The sequence below is a fragment of the Zophobas morio genome, unplaced genomic scaffold (assembly GCF_036711695.1).
Source record: "Zophobas morio isolate AGI-343-1 ecotype UQ-CSIRO unplaced genomic scaffold, CSIRO_AGI_Zmor_V1 ptg000106l, whole genome shotgun sequence".
Lineage (NCBI taxonomy): Eukaryota > Metazoa > Arthropoda > Insecta > Coleoptera > Tenebrionidae > Zophobas > Zophobas morio.
In genome coordinates, this window is record NW_026972211.1 from 276,386 (window position 1) to 299,469 (window position 23,084).

The 23,084-nt window shown below is 30.0% G+C and overlaps 4 long non-coding RNA genes across 10 annotated transcripts; 1 reads left to right on the forward strand and 3 right to left on the reverse strand.

Annotated features, from left to right (window-relative positions):
- Window positions 1–13,919: 13,919 nt before the first annotated feature.
- Window positions 13,920–14,555, reverse strand: LOC135144541 (uncharacterized). Its single transcript, XR_010283195.1, has 3 exons — window positions 14,348–14,555; window positions 14,224–14,300; window positions 13,920–14,080 (listed from the first exon to the last, which is right to left on the reverse strand). It is a non-coding gene; the product is annotated as an uncharacterized LOC135144541 (long non-coding RNA).
- Window positions 14,556–15,136: 581 nt separating this feature from the next.
- On the reverse strand, window positions 15,137–15,604 carry LOC135144505 (uncharacterized). Its single transcript, XR_010283170.1, has 3 exons — window positions 15,490–15,604; window positions 15,280–15,441; window positions 15,137–15,190 (listed from the first exon to the last, which is right to left on the reverse strand). It is a non-coding gene; the product is annotated as an uncharacterized LOC135144505 (long non-coding RNA).
- A 208-nt stretch (window positions 15,605–15,812) lies between these two features.
- Window positions 15,813–17,286, forward strand: LOC135144538 (uncharacterized). The gene is made up of 8 exons (XR_010283192.1): window positions 15,813–15,878; window positions 16,006–16,253; window positions 16,308–16,381; window positions 16,497–16,531; window positions 16,586–16,650; window positions 16,905–17,013; window positions 17,072–17,153; window positions 17,202–17,286. It is a non-coding gene; the product is annotated as an uncharacterized LOC135144538 (long non-coding RNA).
- Window positions 17,287–18,933: 1,647 nt separating this feature from the next.
- On the reverse strand, window positions 18,934–21,919 carry LOC135144513 (uncharacterized). 7 transcript variants are annotated; one of them, XR_010283181.1, is made up of 5 exons: window positions 21,220–21,919; window positions 20,958–21,069; window positions 19,487–20,907; window positions 19,239–19,427; window positions 18,934–19,187 (listed from the first exon to the last, which is right to left on the reverse strand). It is a non-coding gene; the product is annotated as an uncharacterized LOC135144513 (long non-coding RNA). The 7 variants fall into 7 exon arrangements; XR_010283184.1 differs by having other exon boundaries at window positions 19,487–20,604; window positions 20,781–20,907; window positions 20,958–21,919; XR_010283183.1 differs by having other exon boundaries at window positions 19,487–20,630; window positions 20,781–20,907; window positions 20,958–21,919.
- Window positions 21,920–23,084: the final 1,165 nt, after the last annotated feature.

Below are 23,084 nucleotides of genomic sequence, written 5' to 3' on the forward strand. Positions count from 1 at the left end.
AAAATATGTAAAATATTAAATAAATATAAAATTGGTTAAAACTAAAAAATAAGTATAATATTTAGTAAAAAGTAAATAAAATAACTTAAAAATATAAAAAACATAGATAAATAGTAAAAATTGTAAAAAAACTTAAGTTGTATATAATATTTAGTAAAAATGAAATGGATTAACTTAAAAATATAAAAAATATTAGTAAAAAAAAATAACAAAAATATATAAAATTTTTAAAAAAAAATTTAAATTGTATAATATTTAGTAAAAAATAATATCTCAAAATAATATGAAACATTTATTAAAGAATAAGAGTCTATGGAATAATTATTTTCTTTTATGCATATGTAAAAATTTTTATGTTAATAATTTATTAAAAATTCTAAAAATACATAAAAATATATATTAATATATTAATGGTTAATAATAACTTTTATTTTCTATTTGTTATATAAATTTTATACAAAACAAAAAATTTTATTATAATTGATTTCTTCATAATTGTTTCATTATATATAACTTTTATTTTTTTTTAGTAAAGTTTTTAAAAATAGTTTATAATATGTTATCTATTAAACAATAACTTTAATATTTATATATAAAAATTTTAATAAAGTTATTTATAAACTTTTCAAAGTTTCATAATAACTTTTTAATAGATTATTTATATTTAATTAATTAGTTTTTTTATTATTAAAAAATTGTTAATTTTTTAAACTTTTCATTTATTATTATTGTATTCCTACAAATAAATATAATAACATTGTATGAAGTACAAAAAAAAACAAATTAATAATTAAAAAATTTTGGTTATTTTTAATTAACTACATATTTTTTTAATTATTATTTATTTCATTCACTAAACAAAAAAAATTTTAATATTTTTTAAATAATTATAATTATAAAATTAAAATCTAAAAAATAAATTATATCAATAATAAATTAATATAAATTACAAATTCTTAGATATAAATCAGTAAATAAAAAAATTACATATTTAATATAAATATTATAAAACAAACATTTTTCTTTGTAATAAATATTTGAAAAGAAATATAACAAAACCATATAATTCCAATTCTACAATTAAAAAAAGGTAAAAACTAAATTAATAAAATAATAACTAATAGCTTTTTTAAAAAAGTATCAATAGTTTAGATAAAAAATACAATAACAATGTATTTACAAATATAAAAAATAAGTATAACTTAATAGTTAGGATAGATATAAAAACTTTTTTCTAAAATTTATGAATTAATTTGATCTCTTACAAAACTTAATTTTCCATTTTTTATGTTAAATTTATTACTTATTTATATTAATGGCAATTAATAACTTAAAAAATATGAAAATAAAAATAATGAAGATTTAAAAGTCGAACCTCGAGCAGATTTAAAATTACTTTTTTCTTCAAGTTCAAATTTAGCCGCTTCGAGCCAAATTTCAGAAGAGTGCGGATGAAAAGATAAAGCTCTTATAGCAAAGCGTTAAAAAAAATAAAAACACTAAAAATAAATATTAAAACAGAATTATTTTAACTTTTACTATAAACGTATAATAAAAAGAAAATATATTTATTATTGTTATAAAAAAATAAAAATATTTATTATAATAAATGTAAAGTTCAATTTAATAATTGTTTAACGTTTATAAGCAGTCAAATTCTATATTAACTCTCTAGTAAATGGAAATGTGCTACATTATAGTTACAAGATTTAAGTGTTATATAATTATTGTAGTGATATATATATATATATATATGAAAAAAAAAAATAATAAATACGAGAATTAGACACCAAAATAAAATTTATAAAACTAAGCTAACAAATTTCTTAACAAAGAAACTTGTCAGAATAAAAAAAATAATCTAATGAAATTTTTATATGTATATATTAAAAATTAATTAACTATAATTATAAAATTTATTATTTGTAAAATAATATTAAAAATATATTTTATAAAAGTATATTTATAAAGTATACTGAGCAAACGCCTGTTTTAAAAGTCGATGACTTTTATTTCTTTTACAAAATTCAAAATATTGAAACCATAATTTCTTATCACCACGAAATTTCTTTAACATTCTTGTAAATATAAAGTGAATGCGACGAATCATTAAATAATCGCTGGGAAGATTGTTGCGCTTGATACCAAGTCTCTTTTTCCTGAGAACTCGTAAAGCATTTAAATTCAATTCATACTATAACAATAAGTATTGATTAGGCTGAACTTAATTGTTTAGACGTAAATATTATAAAATACCTCAATTGATCTTAAATAATGTGACTTTTCAGTAATTCTCCGGTGAAGATTATACTCAAAGTCAGTTCTTTGCTTAACAATTTCCTTAATTTCTTTTTCTACAAAAATACCACGCTTTTGAAGATCGTCCAATTCTGGAATCATTTCCTCAAGAACTGCATGAACAGCTTCAGCCATTTTTGTTATAATTAATAAAGATTTACACAACAGTTACTAAAATATAATATTAAAATTTGTAGCAGTTGATTGTTCAAATATTTTGGTCACGTGGTAGTCAAGTTTTTATTTTAAACCACAAGGTTAATTTCAATACAGTTGTAAGTAGGGTTAACTTTTTTTTTTTAATAATTAATGTATATTATTTTGTTATTAAAATTATTTGTAGCTGATATTGCACGTTAATATGGCAATTGTTAAAAACAGCGTAAGGCCTTTCTAATTTAATTTTCAAGATATAAAATGAAAAAATATAATATTTGTGTTTTAGGTAATTAAACACGGACACATTATTTTATCCTTAATAGTAGTGCCAAGCTTGGATAGTTGAATTAAATTAAAGGTTCATTAAAAAAAAAAGGAAGACAACGCTTGCAAGAACAGAGTTGAGGAGAGACACCGCTTTTATACTACGGTGAGGTCAAAAACGGCAATATTCACGTAAATATTCTTTTTTTTCTGATTTGTTACGACATAAAAGAAGAATTAGTGCAGGTGTATTTTGTTCATTAACAATGCACAAAAGCCTTTAGTGGGAAAAGGGAACTAAAACCTAGCAGCTATGCTCACCTCTCGAGGGCTTCCTATTTTTCGTGATTTGGTCAGGACCAGGTTTGACTTGCCTATGATTTTCGGTATAGTTACCAATCAGTGTTATGAGAAAAAATAAAGTGGTGTAAGTCTAGCATTGATTGGCTCTTAATTTACTTAAACTTTTAGATACACATAGTAAGCTTTACAAATAACCCTCCATTGAAATATGTTTTACGTCCTCCTGATTGAGAGCTCGAGCATTCGAAGTTTTTAACTCGATCGAGTACCAGGAACTGCCATTAATAAATAAATTGTCTTACGTAGCAACCCATTTTATAAACAATTATGGGCGAGCAAGCACTAATATAACAACGCTACATACAATCGTCACTAATGAAATAGATTTAAAACATTTCTCGTAAAAATAAAATATAAATTAAACCAAATGGGCTAGTAAATAAAATGTTTTTTTGTCTTCTTTTCTCGTGCTTCTGTGTTTGCCTTTTTTAAGTTTCACTTACGCCACGTGATTCCTTTTAATATATTTATTTATCGTTTTGACGTACCATATTCGTAAGATCTTCTGTAACTTAAACTGCTTAATTTATATTTCATCTCGTCAAATAGTGGGTTGAGGAAAGTGGCCTTCTTCACAAATTTAAAGGCCTCTGCAGCCGTCTATTATGTTAATAAGACAGCAATTTTCTTATAGTTAAAAGATTTTGCCATGGTTTTATGCTTTTCTTATGTATAAATAATTATTTTAACGGACTGTAACGAAGCTCATTTCCTGAAATATATCTAAAAATAAAGTCCAGGGTATTAGTTCAACGCTTAAGTTATTAATTCTATAGAATGTTCATATTAAGTAAAGCGTTTTTTACGTCATAACTTTAAGGTATTGCAAATGTGGTTCAATCACACCTCACTATGCAATTTAGTGTTTAGCACAAAGTTTTTACGCTAGTAAATATTCTAAGGAGTCTCTAATATGGAAACCGATGCAGTAGGAAAATGCTAAATATATGTCTAACTTACACTCAGCCTAATTATAGCTTTATATATGTATTTTTTATATTGACTTCTTTTATTATTATTATCATTATTATTATTATTGCTATAATTAATAGCTAGTCATTTTATTTACTAATATAAACCTTAATATTAAAACTCTTAACATAACCAGTTTCTGGCCAAGCATCCATTTATTAATCTATAAAACGGGTATAACCCGGTCGGGTACCTTTTTAAAAATACGGGTCAGACCAAATATATTAATATTACAAGCCTTAACATCTTGTTCGTTAAAAATTTTAGGTCTCAACTAATATTATTTTATTCTTAAAACAGGCTTGAACTTGAGTGTTCGGCGGTGGAGACAGAAATCCTAAATTGCAAGATCATCGTTTTCGTGCTAAATTATTTTATATTAAATTATTTTTCTACATAAGTAATGGAAAGTTTAGTAATCCAAATAAAAAATATTTTCCTGTAACACTAATACTATTAATTTTTAAAAGGTTATATGTAACTGAGGGTTGCATATGGAACCTCAACATTAATTTGTAACTTTAAGCAAGAAACAAGATTAACAATCAATAAAATTCTTAAAAAATTGCCTTTAGAAGCAATACTTTTTCTGTACACCCTAGTTAATTTAACGAAGGCCTTTGGCACCTTTCTAAAAGATGAAAGACGAAGGCTAATGAGACTGCGTAAGGCACATAGGTTAGAGTTTGCAACACGCAAATTTCAACCCATTAGCCTCCTGTCAGAAATTGGCAAAGTGGGCGACGCCGCTTTACTGCGTCGTTTTGGGGAGAACATCGAGGCTTCTAAGATCTCGGTAAGAGCCCAGAGCACTCAACTACTTAGCAGTCTCTCCGCCTAATAAATAAACTATCCGAGCCTTTAACTTTAAAAAGGAAACAGGCGCCGTTTGGAGTGATGTTGAGAAGGTTTTCGACCGAGTTGGGCATGAAGGCCCGCTCCCCAATTCGCGTACCTTGACAGCCTCTCATGGCCTTTGAACAGTCGCTTCTTAAGCATTCGCGAGGGCGCTGCACTGTCTCTGCTGAGATTGCTGAAGACCTTAGTCCCATAGGAAATCTTCTTTCGCTTCTACTGTTCGCAATTTAAGCGAATGATGCGCTATGCTTACTTTCACACGTGGTAAAAGGTAACCCTTGGTTCCCACCCCCCCTAACCTTTTTAACTAAGCTTGCCCATACCTCGAGCGGCATAGAGATAACTCATTCTAAAGACCTACTCTTGCAAAATAAACTTAGGCGACAAGTGGTAAACATAGTAACCAGTAACTAATGAGGGGTTAACTAACCATTGCCACTGCAACTCTTCCTATTAAATTTTTCTCTTTTTTGCTAAAAATTATGAATCTTGACTTCCATAGTCCAAGCACGAATAATTTATTACCAAACTTTCCTAATTTCTGTAGTCAGTTCTTTAACTTATGGATTTTGCCCCTTTACTCTTCTGTGCTTAGTATATATTGCCAAATTTAATTTTATATAAAATATTGTTCATTACATTTAGAATTATCGCCTGTTCTATTAAATTTTCACTTAAGTTATTTCGTTCGTTAGTAACTTCCATATATATAACCACCAATATCTAGGGTTTTTGCTTCACATTCTTGCTATAAGCTAGCCTCATTTTATTTCGTAGCCGTTTTGTTTCTCTCTGAAAACTTGCTTCTTTATATTCCAGTTTTCTGTTTCTTCCTTTTTCTCGATTCAGTCATCGATTTCTTCATTACACTCTATATATTTAGTATCAGTTACGGGTGAGTAATTAGTTTTGATTTTCAGGTTCGGTACTCGGTTATAGACATAAGTGTACTGACCTAAGACTTCCAGCTATTCAAAATCTTTTTTGTAACATACCTTAGCAATGGAAACTTAGGGTCTGAATTGCACGTTCAGCCACTACATTGCTTTGGGTGATCAACTGTTATATAAAAAAAAAATGTATCTTTGTTTATTAATTTTTTTTTTAACAAAATCCCTCTGTTATTTCTTTGCTTATAAATACCGAATCTTAATCCTCCGCAAAAATTAATGTGGTTCGCAACTTAAAGATACTTTTAATTAATTTAATAATCTTTGCACTGGTAACTCTTCTTAGAGGTTCAGTCTACAAAATCTCGAGTGATCAATTACCAATACAATACTATCATAACCTCCAGTTTTATATTTTATCCAATGTGTTTTTAGGGTTCTTCGTTTTTTTCAAATTTATGCAAACTTTCTTTTTCATTGCTTTCTCTGGCAAATTTGGATACACACCACAAACATTTACGACCTCTTTTAGCAGTCTTCTAAAAGATTTTTCTTCAACTATAAGTTAATTTAGATATGTCTATATGAGCTGAATTTTATGTAAATTAGTGATCACATATTAAAGCATTTAGATTTTTTAATTTCATGTGCGCTCTCTACATTTATTTGCTTATTTTTAAATGCCATCAAATTGCACGTCACTTGCTAATCTTAATAGGTCAGCAATGACATTCAGTTTTTCTGAAATATATTTTAGGAGCCAATCTAAATTAATCATTATATGTTGCACCCTAAAAATCCGTTTTCTCTAACCGTTTCTACGCCAATTTGGTTTGTAAAAACACCTAATAAATTTTTGTGATTTCGACTACTAAATGTGTCCCCGCCTAATATACCACATTTGTAAGTTTATTACTGCACCAGCTTAAGGTTAGAGCCTCTCTATGGTAAACTTTCTATAAGGATCATTTAGTTTCGTCCCCATAATTATGTTTCCACTGCATAAGTCCACCTCACCAGCATCCGTCTAGTAGAATTAGTTCATAATTATATTGAAAATAAACAAATGTTTTTCTTTAAAATTTTCAATACATTAATCCAAGCATTCTTTTGTTCATCATGCTATTCAGAAATTTTTTTTTAACAATAGGCTGAGGGGTTCTGAAATAATTGCACTCTTGTTACATTCAATTTAAAGTCATCTACTAAAAATTTCTTGCCCCAACCACTTTACAGAATTATTGAGAAATTTTTATATATCAACTTGAATCTTAACTTTAAAAAATTCATGTAGAGATACTAATTCATTAAGTGTCTTAAAGTGATCTAGCTTTGTGCTAGTACAGACTAATCAATCATCAACATACGCAGTAGTTTATTTAGTCTTTTTCCTTTGGTCCGAAGGATGCATACTTAGTGAACTTTTGGAGCTAAGTCTGTAGCATTGTACTAGTATCATACTATTGTACTTGTGTCGCGTCTCGGCGTAGCGCATTACTTGTGCTAGCTAGGATCGTTCATGCATGTGCTAATGGTACTAGTACTATATATATATCCGCGAAAATCAATGAAAGAGCTGACGTAATTAACTGAAACACGTTGATGGAATCAGCTAAGTTACTAACGCAAGCTTCTGTCATGTTAGTAGCAAAGACGAACGCAGACGGAAGGACTGCAGGAGTAATGAGTGATACTTTACTATACATTATTCCTTTGTTCAGAGGACGCATACTTAGCTATATCTGTTGGCTAGGTCTGTAATAGTATTGGCGCTTTTATATTAGTAGCACGTGTCGCGGCTTGGCATAGCTCACTTTATTGGGCTTTCGTCTTTGCTTCGATGCGTGCTATTGGTGCTGTCTCATTAATGTCTTTACTATCTATAGTACTAGTATTATATATACCCGCGCCACTCCCATCGAGATAGTTTCCTATCTCATACGTGTTTTTAAAGTTCTTAAGAGTCGTAAAAAACAGATTTAGGATATAAAAGAGTATCTTTTCGACTATGATTATTAATTATCTGATGCAGGTTTATTTGTTATCTATATTTATTTAATGTTTTGATATATTATTTTTAACGTATAAAGATATATTTCTATTTTTACTGTATATTTATTTAGGTAATTTAGAAGTTAAGATTTTTTATTAAACGAATAAATTAGTTAACCAGGTCCTTCAGGAATATGATTTATTCGAGTTACTTTTACTTTATGACCTAGCTATTAAGTTTGGGCTATAACGAGTTAATTTGCCCTCAACTATATTACCTTAGGAGTTTTCATTAAAATTTAGTTTTTCAGTTATTATGTCCATCCTTTTCTGGTATTCAAAAAAGCGTTTACACAACCGAAGGGAAGTACAACCCCTTTAACCCATTTTCAGTCAATGTGTGATAGCAAATTTTTTACAATAGCCCTTAAGAATTCTATTTTGGTAAAAAACTTTGATGCACTGTGCATTTAACCCTTAAAGTGCATCAGAAATTCTCATAGTTTTTTGGAGATCTTATCTCCTGCCGGGTAGCATTTTTTAATTCAGGTTTCTCTACTACTACTTGCATGTGATTACATTTTCCAAGGTCAGTAAGTTCCAGTATACCTATTTTCAAAAAATGTTCACATTCTCTTAAAATTACCCTTTCTTACGTTTATCTTTTCTCGTATTTAGTCCATACAGGTTTATAAATTTCTTTTAGCTTACTTTTAATGCCTCCAGTTTCATAACACCTCTTTCTCCAGTGTTCCGCCGTACTATCTGTATTGAGGAAAAAATTACTAATTGAAAAACTGAAGAAATTATCAATATATGACTGGTATCTACTATGACTTGACTACTCCTGATTGAGTGTCTGAGTATTCGAAGTTTTTAACTTGCTCGAGCACCAGGAAAAGTTACAAAAATAAATATAAATTCTACTCGTTAATCCAAAATATTTCACGAAGGACTGAAGCACAAAGAAAATAGTTCGATTAAAAGATATTAACTGTTTTAGAAACAACTTTCGTGCAAAACAATCAACTCATACATGATGACGTTTGGACTTTTTATCCACACTTTGGCAGTACGGTTAGCCATGTGCTCCATGTGATCCCATCAATTTTTTAACATGCCCAATTGATATAAACAGAGATAGCACAGGGGATTTATTTTTCTGCTCTTTGTTTCCTGCTTGGAACGTTTTGTGGTATAAAGGGCAGCCTATTTACTGTGTTATATAAATTATTTGACTAATAAAATTTTTTATACATATATTTACGCTTTTATAGCCACTACCAGTGATGGCGCCATCCTAGGGATCACATTACTTCAAACTCTTACTTATAACCGACAACTATCCAGTACCAAAAATTATAATGAGACTAACACAAAAATCATAAAAGAGGACATTCCAAAATTAGCAGAAAATAACAAAATTGAAAAAAAAACAGGCTTTAATGAAAACATACACACGAACGAAACTATTCAACTAGTTCTTCTGGTTAACCCAATTTTATAAATTTGAAGCCTCTTTCTTCTGTTCACAAATCTTTTATACAACCAAAAATTAAAAGGAAAGCCGTTTCTATTTGCTATCAGTCAGAGCATTAATAAAATAGAAACAAATTTAAATAATTTAGACTAAATCAATAAAAATTTATTATTTACTTTCCGAAAATATGTTTTGTAAACCATCTAAACACTCTTAATTATGCTTGATACTTTTTATTAAAATCAGAGGTTTCTGATATATATATTCAAGAGATAATACAAACTCTTTAATTATAACTTCAAAAGTTGCCCCTAAAAATATATATTAAATAAATGTTTATGTTTTTAATAAAAGTAATTTTAAGGTTTATGATGAGGACCTAGGTATTCTTTAAAAGAGTATAATGAGGATAAATATCAAGCAATAACCTATTTTGCTTTAGTGAAACAAATAATTTGGAAGACAAAACAAAATACATGGTGCTGCCGCCAAAGAATATTATTTAAGCACAATGAATTTAAGTTTATTACCGCGGATGAAGTTCTTCATAGAAAGAACGTTATTTGCAACATGGACATTTTACAGGAAGAAAAGTAACAACTAATATATAGCAAGACTGACTGCGAAAAGTTGTTAAGAAATAGCTGGTACTTATTACAATGAAATTTACTCTCCAGTTTTATTAAAAGAATCTTTACATTTACCATATAATATTGCGTATTATAGAGAGATGCCGTTTCATATTGCTAATAGAACTACCTCTTTCTAGCATACATAACAAAGATGCAAATATAATTTATCGACGGAAGTTGTGAGTTATTAGCGTAGCTAAGTGGTTAGGGCATTGTCGCGCAATCCCAAGGTCGGGGTGTTCGAGCTCCGCTGGTGCCAACTGGCATTTTTCTGGTCTGGTGGCTCGTGTACAAGTTCCCTACAAACAAAAATTTTGATAAGCCATTTTACACTTGTATACCTCAAGGTATGTGTTCAATCAATAAATGACTAGCGCGGAAGAAAAACGATTACTAAATGGATGCTACTTCAATGAAACCGAGGGTGTTATAAAAAAGCGTTACAGAGACGCCAAAAATTTAGTGATATGATAAAAATATGAGATTAAGGACGCAATTCTATTATATAAAAATTGGGGTTTGGATATCAAAGTTATTTGAGACTATGCAATATTATAAGTAACCTTCAAAAAAGTTTGTATAAACACAAACTGGGATGTAACTTTTATCTCTTTACAAAACTTAAATTTTTTATTAAAACTGACGGCAACAATATACGGATGTAAATCTCTTGCAGGTTTATTTTAGATCATCCCTTATAGGACAAGGCCAAATAAAGCATATTAACTAGATATTCATTGAAACAGCAACAAGGAACATAGAACTGCCAGTAGGACTTCAGGTTATCTCTACCAACACGTGATACGAAACTTATAATTAGTAATAATTTTTCTACAAACAATATAATAGAAATGCTACTGTGATCTCTTGTTGGGTTCACAATTACGATTAACTTTCCACATTGGTAATTTAAAATATATCAAAATGGGAATCCGATAGAGTAAAAGACTAGAACCGCACTATCTATAACTCTTTTGTGAACCTGAATATATAGCTCTTAGTAAAGCTGTCATTAATACCATAGCCAATAAAAATATTTAAAAAAAACTATTTCCTGGTACACCTATTACTGTAGGATTTATACAGGTAAACGAGACTGTAAATAACAATTTTTAATAAAAATATTTCTTCAAGAAGATTAAGACATATCAATATCGCGTACCATTATGCTAAACAATCACTTGAGCGCAGAAACTACAATATAAAACATATAAAGCCTGAAAATAAAAACAAAGCTAATATATTACGAAACCACTTTTTACCAAAAACATTCTTTTTTAAAAAATTTTAACTTAGCTAGGGTAGTACAAGGTCACAACAAGATTATAACAAGATTTTACATAATTAATTTAACTGAAATTTTTTGCATTTTATAAAGACACTTGCTAATATAATTCATGCAAGCAAATACAATTCTCATGTCAATGCAGGTTTCTTAAATTATTTTTTAAAATATATATCTTAACAAAATAAACAGAGAAGCCATTGGTTTTTCTGATAAAGTTGTTTCTCTTTCTTGTTATTTTATATTTTTATTGATAGTTTGCCTTAAAATAAAATTTTTGAGTTGTTTAATTGCGTGTAAGGTTGCGTTATGTGACTATTTTTTAATATTCACACCAATATATTCTCTAGAAGGCAACGTAAATGAAGCGACAGTTCTTTTTCGATCACCCCACCTCTCAGTGTTGGTCTTCAGCTTACTTAGTTGCAGAATGATGTTTTGCGAACCGGAACTTTTTCCCTGGCGTTGAGTAGCAGCTTGAGCCAATCTCCACAGTTAAAAAAAAAAGTTTTAATCGAGATGGAAGACACTACGATCTAATGAAAGACAGCTGCTGTTGTTATGCTCCCAAGGACACTGCCACCAGTCTTTACCCCAAAAAATAACAGGTCTATCGGCTTCTTAACCGTTTTGCGAAGTAACTAAAATAAGTTGTCATACCGCGCCGCTTAAAACTGTATACAGACGCCAGCCATGCTCTTTCAGAGTTCCAAGTATGATTTGGCAAGGGCATTTAACGACGGTATATTTCCTCCGCTTGGCAGAAAGAATAATTAATGCCTTTTTTTCTTTGTCGAAACGCACCTAAGCGTGTTAGGGTATCTAAACCATTAAGCTCTTTAAAATTAATTGTAAATAAATGTATATATATATATAGAGAGAGAGAGATGTACAGATGTGATTAAAACAAAAAAGCACTAAAAATTAGCACCACTGCCGGTTTATTTTCCGTGAACTTCATTATATACTAACCACTAAGCAATGAAATAATCTATAATAATCATAAAATTACCTAAAAATGGTAATTTGCGTTAAAACATAAACTGGGATCTTTTCCTCAATAAAGGGCTAGGTTTACAAATTGCGGACCATAGCCGCCATCTCTGCAGTTTCAAGTGTAAGCACTTACCTTAAGTCTGAAGTTTGAATGTACACTCTATCCCAAAACAATTAAAGGGCGGTTTTTCATAAGACCCACCTCTATAATCTTACTCTCTGTACTTTGTGTGCACGGCGTGCCACGGCCCGACTTTCCCACAAGCGGGACGCGGTGATTTACTCCTTATTTTAGTCGCTAACCTTATTTCCGCCGGCATTTGCAGTGCTACCTGGTAGCGCTTGCCATTATTTGAAAAGTATTTCTGCAGAAAATGCAAAGCCCATTTTAATTTAAAAAAAATGCACTGCGCTACCGCTACTGCTTATCATTGTGTCATAGTAATTTTTGGTGTCCCCAAAAGAAATATTTGGGGCTCGTTATTGTTATTAGGCCTGTCATCGCGGCCGCACATTAACTATATAGCGGCGAAGGTCCAAGTGGCGGCTGAAATACTGTATCTTTTACTTCATGCTAAGAGTAAACTAGTGTTACACAACATGCCACACTTGTACGTATTGTGTATCCAGTCATTTATGACATACTAGCCTACTGGCTGGTTCTTCGACTAGCAGACTATGGTATCCTTGCTTCAAGTAAGATAAAAGCAGGGTGCTACGTTGCATGGTTTGTTTACGTCAAGACCTCAATTTGATCCTCTGACTACCATTTTCGAAGCCCTAAAGATAGCTAAGTGATTGGTTATACTTGAAATTTTGCATTGTTATTTTTTGTTTATTTTTGTAAAGCATATATATATAAGATTAATAGTAATAAAGAGGTAGTTTTCGCGATGAGCTTTAAACGCGCAATTATGGTTTTGTTATACCTTTACAGGCAGACGTAAAAGTTAATTATTAAATGAACTGTGAAACTGAATTCGATCCAAGAATGATTATATAAAGTTTTTCCTAAGTCAAGCAGTCTGTGCTCGATATTACCGAGCATCTGTACAAATCAATTATAAAAAAATAATAAAGAGGTAATACTATTTCCAGATGGATGAAATGTGACCATGGTTACTATTTTACCAAAACTTAAAAACCGCGGAGTATTACCCAATAAGTTTACATTACCCTGTACTAGCGAAGTAGCAGAGGTAGGTATACTTAGGGGATTACAGAATTATGTAGAGCAAAACCATATCACCTATGAAACCAAATGGGTCCAAAAGGGACCAATTCATGCTCAGCAAACTCTAAGTTCACCAAGCACATGACACGGCAACTTAGCAACAAGTTCATAGGCGCTGTTCTTTTAAAATTGAAAGTGACTTTTTAATGAATTTAACATGCGGATCTCAAATAAAATGCACAGCCTAATAATACAGGGTACCTCCTTTTCTTATTGAATCCTTCCTAAAATGTGCAAGCACGAAAAGAAAGGCTCAAGCTCTGGTGATAACTACTATACCCCACCTCTCTGCCAGAAAAGTCGCCACTTTTAACAAATCAAGCTTCAACTTTATTTTACCACTATCTAACAAACAAAAAATAGAAAATAAGGGAATAAAATGTAAAGCAACGAGGTCTAAAATTTATTAAGCGTTACAACCCTATACATATGTAATTTAACGGAGAAAAAATTATTGTCAGGAACATTTCTTACAAAAATCACAATTTTTTTTGGTTCATATATCAGACCAAAGATGACCTTCGAACCTTTGGGGTCATCATATTGCTTCTTCCCAGGTTACAAAACTCTGTACGAGGCTCTACACTGAAAATTAACTTAGATGAGCTATGGTTTTTCCAAGCTTTATCTTTCTTCGCGACTTAAATAGTGAAAACCCTATTAATTATTTTAACGTATAGCCCAAGAGAATTATGAAAAGATTTGGCTCATTCTAAAACTATTAATACGAGTGAAACTTGTGATACAGGAATATACAAAAACTACAGGAGCCTCGACATCAACTTGTTTAAGATTGATACCTGAACACCCTATCTATCGATGTTACATTGCAACGAAAATTGAATTAAGCAGTTTTTGAGGCCTTAAAAAGGAGAGGCTGTAGCGTATTAGAGTTATAATATAAATGAATAATAAAAAGGTAACCTTATTTCATGTTTCTTTTCTTGCTTTTTTCTATTGCTTTTCTCTTACCTCTCATTAGGAGATTGACATGAACGAGCACCAGAAAACTAACGTTTATAATAAAAAAACAAGTTTAAAGCAAATCTATAGGTTTTCACGTTAAATTCGTGTTTATCACACGATGGCTGTTGTTTTCTAAACTTGTCTCTTATGTAGGATCATTCGTAACAAAATCCCTAAATTTTTAAGAAAATAGACTTAGTTAAGTTGCTTTATTTAAATTATTGTTTTAATTATTTAATGTGAAAGCCTTTCGACTGTAATTTCAGCTAAAGTTACTATTACACCTATGTACTCGTACTTTAGAATTGCGAACGACTGAATATTGGTGGTTTAATAAAAAAAAAAAAAAAAAAAAAAAAAAATTTACAAATTTTATATCTTTGGATTGAATGATCTAATTTGGTTGGAAAAGAGTACTGATTATTATAAATTAACAGTTACAAATTCTTTAATAGAAGAAACTCTAAATACACTTGGAACTGAGGATCTCTTTCGTAAAACAAAGAGTAAAAATTGGTTATAAAACTGCAGGACTAAGTTATTTATTTAAAGAAAACTGCTATTGCTTCTATAACTTGTCTATAAAAGTATAGACGAGCGTAACTTGAAAATGCTGAGAACGCCTTTGAAAAAAAAAGTGACTTATTTCATGACTTTCAAAGCTATTATAAGGTAGCTACTAAAAAATAAAAAGGCATTTTCAAGGTCAATTTAAAAGTTATAGAAAAAATAGCTTAAACAATTAGCCTTGATACCACGAGCCATTGATTTGCAAAGTATTACCCTTTTTATGCTTTTATGCTAAAAATTTAAAATAAGTAAAGCTTAATAAAAAAGTAAACTTTTTCATATGTCATAATAAGTGCAAAAAATCAACTTATTTTACTCACAACTCGAATAAATTATTTGTGCAGGCAACTTTGGTACTGGTGGTAAGAGTACAAGGAAGAGCGAAAGGGCGTATACAGTAGCATCATTTTTTTTTCTAAAGAGCGAAGTTTGCCGTCGAGTTTCATAACGGTTTTGTTAAATTCACATATCGTTTCTGATAACTGTTATAAAGTAAAAAAACTACTGCTTACAATATAGAAATGGGTAACCTCTGTCAAGTTAGAAGATAGCAAGCCATAGCTTTGAAGGCACCGTAAATGATACACCGTAGTAGCTTCATTAACATTTAAGGTCTCGGTCATTACAGTTATATACACTTGTGAGGCACAGTATCAGAAGTTTAGTAAAACGTAACATAAAAAGTACTAAGAAAAAAAATCATTTATTCCTCAAGTGGGCGCACATCATTGCTCTTTACCTCCAATAGGGAAGCACTTACTCCCATTTCTATAACTTTAACTTTTTTTTAGTTGTTTTCTGTGTACTTACTTCTAGTACTATCTCCGGCTCTTTGGTTGATAATAGTTATATCTTTTTTGTTTAGTTTTATGTACCTTGGATATGTCTAATCAGCCTAGGCAGTGGCTTATGATTTGCGGTAGGGTTATTATTTAAGATTAGTTTGATTATTAATAAAAATAAATTAATACTAAGTATTAGAGATAGTTTTATGTTATATTATTTTTGAATTTCAACCTTAACTCCTATTATATTTGCATAAACAGAAGATTCTATCCTTCATTCCGATCACTGTACTTTTATAAATTTGCCTCATCCCGTTACTCTGCGGCCTAAAAAATTTTTATTATCTGAAAGTCAAACAGTTTTATATGAACTTCGTCACTACAAACCAACTTTGTGCTCTTTTTTTATAAATGATTATGTATGTCAAGATGGGAGTTTTTTAGTAGCCACAAAAATTGATCCATTACTATTAATTTTGCCTCTACTATTAAAAATTTTTACAGACCGTGTAAGAATTTATACTTGATTTCCTATATTTTTAAATTAAAAATAATATACATAGCCTTCTTATATGACTTTGGAACAAATATTGTATAGTGGAGCACATCCAGGCTATGCCTGGCTTCAGAAATGCAAGTTGCTTTCAACATTTCTTAGTTTTTATATAGCTATTATGTTTGTAACAAATAACTTCTTTTTACTTAAATTTCAATTTTTCTGAGCCATTAATTATTATTTTTTTATGAGGTAGCTTTAGAGAGCTAAGCTATATTTGTGAAGTAAAAGGTTTTAAATTTAGTTAACTTTAAATAATTATTTTAATATTTTTTTCGCTTTTAGAGTTCCAAGGGGGAAAGACATACAAACTTTGTTTAACTAAATTACTTGACTGGTGTAAGTTAAAGGTGTTGTATGTTTCATGATAACTTATTTTTTTCAGTTTTAGTAGCTTGCTTATTATTTTTAATGTTTTATTTTTATAAGCATAAGGTTACTGTATATATTAGAGAGATCTTCTTATCACAGTTATTGAGGTTTTTTTTTTTTAAAGCAAAGGAGACTGCTATGTTATCTGTTAAATATTAAATATAATTAATTTTTTATACTTTTTTTGTAAGAAACTTTCACCGTAATTATGTAAATAATTGTGAATTTTAAGGTCATGCGGATCTCAAAGCTTAATGCCGAGCTTAATTTACAACTTGGGACATCTTCGAGTTATAATTTAAAGGAAAAATATAATAATTTCACAAGTTTTCAGCCAAATAGTACTATTTTTCTAATTTTAATATATAATACAATTTGTTAGTTATAATTTTAACTTAGTTCATCACATCGCTTACGCAGTGGATACGTTGGGAGAGTATTTACCAGACTTTGTAATATATAAATTGCAGGAAAGTTTGGGGTTATTTATCATTATTATTATTATTATACTTTAATAACAAATCAATAGCATCAATTTTAAAGAAGATTTTTTGGAAAAGCGTGATAAAAAGATACTTTCGTCTGCCCCTCTTGAAGATTATATGAATGAGGATGTTCAAATCTTTAAAGTTAATTTATTTATTTATTATTATTATTTATTTGTGGATTTTTAAAAAAGCAACCAAAAACTGCAAAAAATTTAATGAAGCTCGCGTCCTCCGATAAAACTGGAATGAAGAAATTATCTTCTTTTTTTCCAAAAAAAAATTGAATTTAAAGTAAAAAATTATATTTTTAGGACTTAAGTTTGTTACAGTTGCCTTATAAGAGTTGCATTATAGTAAAAGTTATTATAATTAACTTATCTATTTCTCATCTCAGTTGCAACTTAACTGAACTTAGTTAGCCGTTCTCTGTTTATAGATTTGTACTTCTTACAAATAAAAAACAACTTTCCTAATAAGTGGAATAAAAGATTGCCTTTCTTAGTAATTTTAATAAAAATTTATAGTTTTCTTTAAAGAAATATAGTAACATAAAGGCATTAAAAAAAACCAAACCAATATGAAAGTATTATTTCCAAGAAAAGATTAATAATCTAAATTCTATAAGAAATTTACCTTATTTCACTTTGAAATTTCTTAAGGTGAAGGTTTTACTTAGACTTTCTAATAAAACCGCAAAAATGTTAATCTTGGTGCAAAATAACATCTTTCAAAGTTTTCTAAAAGAAAAACTATAGATTATATGGGAATCCTCCAATATGAAACCGCTATAAAAATAATATTTTTTATGGATTCGTAAGGTAATTGGATGGTTCATATTATAATTGAAATAAGTAAATTTGAAATATTAGTAATTATTAATACTATTAATCTTATTTGTATATTAAATCTGAATTATAACGCAATTAAATATAAAAGGTACATAATTTATTGTAAATGGCATGTCCATGTTTTTGTAAGAAATGTGGTTTGTAATATACAACCCCTCGCGCAGATAAAGGAAAATTTTAATTTGTATTTATTAAAGACTTGCGTAAATACTGTGTGTTATCGAGATTAGATTGCTTAGCCTTACTATATTTTAAAAAACTTGATCGCAAAAGCATTACTCTTTTTAAAAGCCTTCTAACTAATGTATATACGAATATGAAAAGAGCAGCCACTTAAAGCACGTTGCGTTTAGCCAGGTTTACAAGTTCTTGAAGCGACTATTGTTCAAGTACGTATTTGAACACGTACACAACAGACATTGGCATTAAGAAAGTTATTGGAGGCGCCCCAGTTATTAACCACATATCGTCTACAGTCTAGCAATTTAGAGAAGGATTGCCACTGTCTTAAAACCTTGTATATACTTAGCTGGTTGAAAGTATGACCTTGCAAATAAATAATAGAATTAAGTTAGAACTCATAAATATTTTAAAGAATAAGCATTAATCGCTTGAGGATACCCACGCTAATCCTATGAAAAAAAAATTAGAGAAATAAGCAAGTAATCCATACATCAGGTATGCTTCCTCTGGTTGTTATAAATAACATTCTATCTTAAGAGATCCGCATATACTTCGCTAGCGATGTATGTTGAACAATTTGTTGTCGCTAAAAAGCAAAGCTAGCGCACTAAACCACATGCAAAACATACTAGTAAATTTTTTTTGAAAAAGTATACACATCATTAGCGACTTTTATTGTGAATAGACTGCAACTAATACAAAAATTACGTAAAATTAAAAAAAAAACTAGCGATGTCGGTAATATGCCATCTTTAGGCTTATGCTCCTTATTTTTTTATTTTAAAAGGTTAAGCTTCCTAAAACTTGCCATTATACAATCTTTTAATTCATATCACACAGGTGACTATATACTATGAATTTTAGCTGTTAGTAGTCGAAAATAGTGTATATATCTTATACTCGCTTTTCTCTTAGCTACTTAATACTTTGTAATTTTATCTTTTTCTTGTTTATAATAAATCCATAATATTGACGGACGCGTGTGATCCAATTTGTCTAAAAAAAATTAATCTATTTAAGGAATTACAATTTAAAGGAACCATTTACTCTGTTTCTGAAAAGTGAGTGACCTTTGAACCTTCCGCCCTTTAAAATACAGAATGGCAACTAGGCCACTCCAAGCGTGTCCGGTGTAGGCTTTGACTTAGCGCAATAAGAACTTACTCTTTTGAAATCATATATTCAATTCTTTAGTATATTATATCCATTAAGTTTTTCTCTTAGATTCATCATATTCTGCCAAAATCGCAGTAACCACAGCCGAAAAGAAGAAAAAAGCATATAAAAAAAGTTACCAAACGTCCAGAAAGGATTAATAAAAGTGGTTCTCGGGGGGACAAACACAATTATAAAACTGGTTTAGAGTACGGCCGGGGGAACGGTTGGCACACTCCATAGTATTAGTTGTAAAACAGTAAAGGAAATATAGGGTATTGACAGCTCCCGAGTTATAATATTTTAAAAGTTATAGTATAAGATGCCAACTTTTCCATGCCGCGTGCAAAATATGTTAACACGCATACCTAGTGTTAATATTTCATTATGTTACGAATATATCTTACATAGTAGAAATTTAAGTTCTATAACGTCTTTTACTAAAAAAGAGCCATTGTAAAGTAAACGGTTGTATTTCTTCCCTAAAGTTTTAAAGTGGTCGAAAAATTGACATTGTGATCATCCTAATCAGAAAAGAAGAGTTTTAACTGTTAAAATGAAATTTGTTAAGTAAAGCCTTAGTTACAGACATAACCAATCAAAGATATAACGGAAGCCAGTTTAAAGTTGTAGTAACTGCCTTGGAAAAAAGAGAGGAAGACGAAATATACGTTTTAAGAAAAGCATGTTAACAGGTATGTTTCAACAAGGCCAAATAGAAATCAGAGTGCGCCAGAATTACAAAACGATTAAAGCAAAAAACGAAGGAGCATTCCAATATAGGCGAGATATGCATATTAGGTATTATACAAGCATTATTTAAAAGTTACGCTAACTTCTCTAAGTTAGTTACTTTCAATGTCATATTATACAAATTTGATTTAAACTATAACTTAATAAAAGTACAAACTAACAGTAAAGCAAATTCTACACTGTATCAATTCAAAAGTAACCATATAAAACGCTTAGGCTAAGAACGTATGGGCTTTTAGTGTTAATTTAGAGTAATCACCATTTATATAGTTAAGTATTAGATTGAAAATATATGTCTCTTTTTACCCTGATGCAGTATTTTTACCATTCCTTCTAAAGATGCAGGCCTTACCCGACAAATCAGGGTGTTATACGGATAATGCGCTTAACCATTTTTTTTGACCAAAAATCTCTTCAATTATTTTTAACAAAGGACGGCAAAAAAAAGTCTTTTGATACGCAGATCGGTATTGCATTTTTTCCCTTGGAATCTCTCAAAGGACTTCTACAGTCGTTTTAAGTTATCTTCAGCTAAAATTGGTAATAGGGCGGCAAATTATAAAGCTTAAGGCTTACTAACTTTTAAAAGCATTCAGTAATAACACACAGCAATGGCAAAAGCAGCCTTTTACACAAGCCATTTTTCTCAACAGTAAAAAATGATTAAAAATGAAAAAGTACATGGAAACGCCCAAAACTTCTCGTTTGCAAAGTCATAGTACACATGCATGAACAGAAAATTAATCCTCAATTTAGAACAGGCAACCTACTCTTCGGCATGCAAATTCAGAACATAAAAGCCTAAAAACTAAAAGGATTATAAAATTAAAGAACATAATATAGTTTAAAAATAGTTACCCATTCAAACAGAGTGACATCAGCAATACAAGGAAACTGGAACAAATGTCAAACTGCTAAAGCAGCACATGACCACGACAACCAATTCAACACAATGCTGAAGATAGTAAGGCTACGAAGAAACATATGACTCAGGAAAAAGGCAACTGTAATATGTTATAATAACATGTGTACAATAAAACCAAACCAGTTTACGCAAACCAACAACATCCCAACGATGGCTGCAAAAAAATAAAAAAAAGAGTTAATAAAAAACAGTCACTAAATAACAGTGCCATCGTCCATTTCATCAGAACATGCATCCACTATTAAAAACAACGAAAAGAAGAATTTTTTAATAAAAAAAAAGAGAAAGTATACTTTTCTTTACTCAAATATATTACTAAACCCTACTTAACCAAACCCCCTCTTGCCTCTAACTACTGAAAAGGCAGACAAAAAAAATAAGTGATGAAAACACACTTAGATCGAATGCTATAAATATTTAAAAAAAAACAAAAGGAACTAATTAGAAGCATATCAAATTTAAGTTGCAAGGTATTAAGAGACCATTATCACACTCTACCCTATAAAACGAACAACAGTGTAGTAAACGCCAGAATGTTAATAATGGCGAAGCCCAAACTAAATAAAACACTATACGGAGAACACAATTTAAATCTCAATCAGCTCAGGGGGCCTTTAAATAGGCTGTTCACGATAATAGGATAAAATAATTTGACAGCTTGTTTGTATGAATATCTTTAATATGTACACACTATACAAAGTAGAGGCTAAAAAACGGTAGGCATCAGCTTTTACGACCCTGAAGATCTTAAAATGCTCTAACGACAATAAGGGCTTAAACGATGAACTTAAAAGAGTTAAAACATGAACTAAGAAAAAAAATAAAGTAAACTAATAATTAGAGCAAATATAATTAACAGTACTAAAATCTTAAAGCGAGAGTAGATACACAACCAGCTTTGTACAGGCGGAAATAGAACTTAAGGAAAGAAAGCAAAATAAATGCAGAACCTTAAAACCGATGCAGAAAGGTAACTTAAAGAGAAAATACGCGAAGAGTGCTTTCTATGAGAGAACAAAAATTATGAATGGTTAATGCATTAGTCGCAGTTAACACAATAATATCCAATGAAAATAATGATAGAGGTGCATGCTAGATTGTAGCATCAGCAACTGAATACAAATTTAGAAATCATACCACCTTTATTATTACTGGTATTTCCTATAGCTCGATCGGGGCGAAATGAAAACTACCGAATATACGAGCTTTTAATAAAATGGTGAGCACATTGTCAAGTATGCGTTAACACAATTTCATATAAATATATATATAGCAACTAAATCATTAATAGCCTACACTTTATATACACAAAAATATACTTACAATTGTTATAGCTGCTATAACTTAAACTGCTTAAATTAAATACGAATATTATAATTAGTTAGATCTTTAATTCACTTTTTCGATAAAAAATGGCACTTTATATATATAAAAATTTTGTTAATTAGCTCTTTAAAATTACTCTTACTCCATTGAACCTAAATTCACGCGTTTAATTAAAGCAATAATGTAGGGGGGTCTTAATTTTTAGGTTTAATGTGACTCATGATTGGTAATTGTTTTAAGTTCATTTACCATTAGACCTAATCAAGAACTACTCTTCTTTTACAGTTTTATAAAAAATTAGTTAAAAATGGTGTGGTTAAGGTGAAAGAACGGACATTACTCTAATTTTTGTTCTCCCAGTATGAACCATTTACAAATTACAAATTACAATAAAAATGGGTATATTTAGCGCCTGTCTTACAACTTAACAACGCTAGGTATGTTAAATAAAAAAGGGTTACGCAACTATAATCGGTTATTGTACGGGGTAAGTATAACAGTTTAATACGTAAAACCATCATACAGAGTTAGTCGTCGTAACCCAGCGGTTAGGAACTTTGACGCGCACACTCAACGCCGTGGATTCGATTCTCACCGACCCAACTCTTTTTCGGTCTTTGATAGTCGCTAACCTCCCCCTCGTAAATTCTAATCAAGTAGACTTTTCCGCTTTGTCAAACCGCCGGGCAGTGAACGTGGCTTGCGCACTTCAACTTCTTATATTTAACTTATTA